We start from the raw sequence: 6,000 nt of genomic DNA on the forward strand, positions 1-6,000 counted from the left end.
TTGCCACGAGCATCAACACTCATTGGATCGCATACATCGGTATGTATTATTTCCAATAAGTCAGTACCTTGTTCCATTGTTCTGGAGAACGGAGTTTTAGTCATCTTGCCCAAAAGGCACGGTTCGCAAGCATCAAATGATTCATAACCAAGTGATTCCGAAAATCCATCTTTATGGAGTTTCTTCATGCGCTTTACACCGATATGACCCAAACGGCAGTACCACAAATAAGTTGCACTATCATTATTAACTTTGCATCTTTTGGCATCAATATTATGAATATGTGTATCACTACGATCGAGATCCAACAAACTATTTTCATTGGGTGTATAACCATCGAAGGTCTTATTCATGTAAACAGAATAACAATTATTCTTTAACTTCAAATGAATAATCGTATCGCAATAAACATGATCTTATCATATTTATGCTCAATGCAAACACCAAATAACATTTATTTAGGTTTAACACTAATCTCGAAAATATAGGGAGTGTGTGATGATGATCATATCAATCTTGGAACTACTTCCAACACTCATCGTCACTTCCCCTTCAACTAGTCTCTGTTTATTCTGTAACTCCTGTTTCGAGTTACTAATTACAGCAACCGAACAAGTATCAAATACTCAGGGGCTACTATAAACACTAGCAAGGCACATATCAATAACCTGTATATCAAATATACCCTTGTTCAATTTGCCATCCTTCTTATCCACCAAATATTCAGGGCATTTCCGCTTCCAGTGACCATTTCCTTTGCAGTGTAAGCACTCAGTTTCAGGCTATGGTCCAGCTTTGGGCTTCTTCGCAGGAGTGACAACTTACTTGTCTTTCCACTTGAAGTTCCCTTTCTTTACCTTTGCCCTTCTCTTGAAACTAGCGGTCTTGTCAATCAACACTTGATGCTCTTTCTTGATTTCTACCTTCGTCGATTTCAACATCACGAAGAGCTCGGGAATCGTTTTTGTCATCCCTTGCATACTACAGTTCATCACGAAGTTCTAGTAACTTAGTGATGGTGACTAGAGAATTCTGTCAATCACTATCTTATCTGGAAGATTAACTCCCACTTGATTCAAGCGATTGAAGAACCCAGATAATCTGAGCACATGCTCACTAGTTGAGCGATTCTCCTCCATCTTTTAGCTATAGAACTTGTTGGAGACTTCATATCTCTCAACTTGGGTATTTTCTTGAAATATTAACTTCAATTCCTGGAACATCTCATATGGTCCATGACGTTCAAAACGTCTTTGAAGTCCCAATTCTAAGCTGTTAAGCATGGTGCACTAAACTATCAAGTAGTCATCATATTGAGCTAGCCAAACGTTCATAACGTCTGCATCTGCTCCTGCAATAGGTCCATCACCTAGCGGTGCATTAAGGACATACTTCTTCTGTGCAGCAATGAGGATAAACCTCAGATCACGGATCCAATCCGCATCATTGCTACTAACATCTTTCAACAGATTTTTCTCTAGGAACATATCAAAATAAACATATGAAAGCAACAGCGCGAGCTATTGATCTACAACATAATTTGCAAAATACTATCAGGACTAAGTTCATGATAAATTTAAGTTCAATTAACCATATTACTTAAGAAATCCCACTTAGACAGACATCTCTCTAGTCATCTAAGTGATCACGTGATCCAAATCAACTAAACCATGTCCGATCATCACGTGAGATGGAGTAGTTTCAATGGTGAACATCTCTATGTTGATCATATCTACTATATGATTCACGTTCGACCTTTCGGTCTCCGTGTTCCGAGGCCATATCTGTATATGCTAGGCTCGTCAAGTTTAACCTGAGTATTCCGCGTGTGCAACTGTTTTGCACCCGTTGTATTTGAACGTAGAGCCTATCACACCCGATCATCACGTGGTGTCTCAGCACGAAGAACTTTCACAATGGTGCATACTCAGGGAGAACACTTCTTGATAATTTAGTGAGAGATCATCTTAAAATGCTACCGTCAATCAAAGCAAGATAAGATGCATAAAGGATAAACATCACATGCAATCAATATAAGTGATATGATATGGCCATCATCATCTTGTGCTTGTGATCTCCATCTCCGAAGCACCGTCGTGATCACCATCGTCACCGGCGCGACACCTTGATCTCCATCGTAGCATCTTTGTCGTTACGCCATCTATTGCTTCTACGACTATCGCTACCGCTTAGTGATAAAGTAAAGCAATTACAGGGCGTTTGCATTTCATACAATAAAGCGACAACTATATGGCTCCTGCCAGTTGCCGATAACTTCAGTTACAAAACATGATCATCTCATACAATAAAATATAGCATCATGTCTTGACCATATCACATCACAACATGCCCTGCAAAAACAAGTTAGGCGTCCTCTACTTTGTTGTTGCAAATTTTACGTGGCTGCTACGGGCTGAGCAAGAACCGTTCTTACCTACGCATCAAAACCACAACGATAGTTCGTTAAGTTAGTGCTGTTTTAACCTTCGCAAGGACCGGGTGTAGCCACACTCGGTTCAACTAAAGTGAGAGAGACAGACACCCGCCAGTCACCTTTAAGCAACGAGTGCTCGTAACGGTGAAACCAGTCTCGCGTAAGCGTACGCGTAATGTCGGTCTGGGCCGCTTCATCTCACAATACCGCTGAACCAAAGTATGACATGCTGGTAAGCAGTATGACTTGTATCGCCCACAACTCACTTGTGTTCTACTCGTGCATATGACATCTACGCATAAAACCTGGCTCGGATGCCACTGTTGGGGAACGTAGTAATTTCAAAAAATTTCCTATGCACACGCAAGATCATGGTGATGCATAGCAACGAGAGGGGAGAGTGTTGTCCACGTACCCTTGTAGACTGTAAGCGGAAGCGTTATGACAACGCAGTTGATGTAGTCGTACGTCTTCACAATCCGACCGATCCAAGTACCGAACATACGGCACCTCCGAGTTCAGCACACGTTCAGCTCGATGACGATCCCCGGACTCCGATCCAGCAGGGTGTCGGGGATGAGTTCCGTCAGCACGACGGCGTGGTGACGATGATGATGTTCTACCAACGCAGGGCTTCGATTAAGCACTGCTACGATATGACCGAGGTGGAATATGGTGGAGGGGGGCACTGCACACGGCTAAGGAACGATCACGAAGATCAACTTGTGTGTCTAGAGGTGCCCCCTGCCCCCGTATATAAAGGAGACAAGGGGGCGTCCGGCCAAGGAGGGCGCGCCAAGGGGGAGTCCTACTCCCACCGGGAGTAGGACTCCCTTCTTTCCTAGTTGGAGAAGGAGAAGGGGGAAGGAGGAGGAAGAGGGGAAGGAAAGGGGGGGGCGCCGCTCCCCTATCCTTGTCCTATTCGGACTAGGGAGGGGAGGGGGCGCAGCCCACCTCTTGCCTCCTCTCCTCTTCTCCCTTAGGGCCCATGAAGGCCCAATAACCCCCGGGGGGGGGGTTCCCGTAACCCCCCGGTACTCCGGTAAAATCCCGATTTCACCCGGAACAATTCCGATATCCAAATATAGGCTTCCAATATATCAATCTTTATGTCTCGACCATTTCGAGACTCCTCGTCATGTCCGTGATCATATCCGGGACTCCGAACAACCATCAAAACTTATAAACTCATAATAAAATTTTCATCGTAATGTTAAGCGTGCGGACCCTACGGGTTCGAGGACTATGTAGACATGACCTAGAACTATTCTCGGTCAATAACCAATAGCGGAACCTGGATGCTCATATTGGCTCCTACATATTCTACGAAGATCTTTATCGGTCAAACCGCATAACAACATACGTTGTTCCCTTTGTCATCGGTATGTTTACTTGCCCGAGATTCGATTGTCGGTATCCAATACCTAGTTCAATCTCATTACCGGCAAGTCTCTTTACTCGTTACGTAATGCATCATTACGTAACTAACTCATTAGTTACATTGCTTGCAAGGCTTATAGTGATGTGCATTACCGAGAGGGCCCAGAGATACCTCTCTGACAATCGGAGTGACAAAACCTAATCTCGAAATACGCCAACTCAACATGTACCTTTGGATACACCTGTAGAGCTCCTTTATAATCACCCAGTTACGTTGTGATGTTTGGTAGCACACAAAGTGTTCCTCCGGTAAACAGGAGTTGCATAATCTCATAGTTATAGGAACATGTATAAGTCGTGAAGAAAGCAATAGCAACATACTAAACGATCAAGTGCTAGGCTAACGGAATGGGTCATGTCAATCACATCATTCTCCTAATGATGTGATCCCGTTAATCAAATGACAACACATGTCTATGGTTAGGAAACATAATCATCTTTGATTAATGAGCTAGTCAAGTAGAAGCATACTAGTGACGTTATGTTTTGTCTATGTATTCACACATGTATCATGTTTCCGGTTAATACAATTCTAGCATGAATAATAAACATTTATCATGATATGAGGAAATAAATAATAACTTTATTATTGCCTCCAGGGCATATTTCCTTCACTCCAACGTATCTATAATTTTTGATTGCTCCATGCTATATTATCTACTGTTTTGGACCATATGGGGCTTTATTTTCCACTTTTATATTACTTTTGGGACTAACCTATTAACCGGAGGCCCAACCCAGAATTGCTGTTTTTCCCTATTTCAGTGTTTCGAAGAAACGCAATATCAAACGGAGTCCAAACGGAAGGAAACCTTCGGGAACGTGATTTTCTCACCGAACATGATCCAGGAGACTTGGACCCTACGTCAAGAAAGCTCCGAGGTGGGCACGAGGTAGGGGGGCATGCCCTACCCCCCCAGGCGCGCCCCCACCGTTGTGGGCCCCACGAAGCTCCACCAACGTACTCCTTCCTCCTATATATACCTACGTACCCCCAAACGATCAGATATGGAGCCAAAAACCTAATTCCACCGCCGCAACCTTCTATACCCATGAGATCCCATCTTGGGGCCCGTTCCGGAGTTCCGCCGGAAGGGGAATCCACCATGGAGGGCTTCTACATCATCACCATAGCCTCTCCGATGAAGTGTGAGTAGTTTACCTCAGACCTTCGGGTCCATAGTTAGTAGCTAGATGGCTTCTTCTCTCTTTTTGGATCTCAATACAATGTTCTCCCCCTCTCTCGTGGAGATCTATTCGATGTAATCTTCTTTTTGCGATGTGTTTGTTGAGACCGATGAATTGTGGGTTTATGATCAAGATTATCTATGAACAATATTTGAATCTTCTCTGAATTATTTTATGTATGATTGGTTATCTTTGCAAGTCTCTTCGAATTATCAGTTTGGTTTGGCCTACTAGATTGGTTTTTCTTGCAATGGGAGAAGTGCTTAGCTTTGGGTTCAATCTTGCGGTGTCCTTTCCCAGTGATAGTAGGGGCAGCAAGGCACATATTGTATTGTTGCCATCGAGGATAACAAGATGGTTTTTTTTATCATATTGCATAAATTTATCCCTCTACATCATGTCCTCTTGCTTAAGGCATTACTCTGTTTTCTTGAACTTAATACTCTAGATGCATGCTGGATAGCGGTCGATGAGTGGAGTAATAGTAGTAGATGTAGGCAGGAGTCGGTCTACTTGTCTCGTACGTGATGCCTATATACATGATCATACCTAGATATTCTCATAACTATGCTCAATTCTGTCAATTGCTCAACAGTAATTTGTTCACCCACCGTAGAATACTTATGCTCTTGAGAGAAGCCACTAGTGAAATCTATGGCCCCCGGGTCTATTCTCATCATATCAATCTTCCATCACTTTATTATTGCTTTGCTTTTTATTTTGCCTTTTATTTTACTTTGCATCTCTATACCAAAAATACCAAAAATATTATCTATTATCTCTATCAGATCTCACTCTCGTAAGTGACCGTGAAGGGATTGACAACCCCTAATCGTGTTGGTTGTGTTGAGCTACTTGTTTTGTGTAGGTACGAGGGACTCGCGCGTAGTCTCCTACTGGATTGGTACCTTGGTTCTCAAAAACTGAGGGAAATCCAA

This window comes from Triticum dicoccoides, chromosome 2B (assembly GCF_002162155.2).
Source record: "Triticum dicoccoides isolate Atlit2015 ecotype Zavitan chromosome 2B, WEW_v2.0, whole genome shotgun sequence".
In the NCBI taxonomy this organism is placed as follows: domain Eukaryota; kingdom Viridiplantae; phylum Streptophyta; class Magnoliopsida; order Poales; family Poaceae; genus Triticum; species Triticum dicoccoides.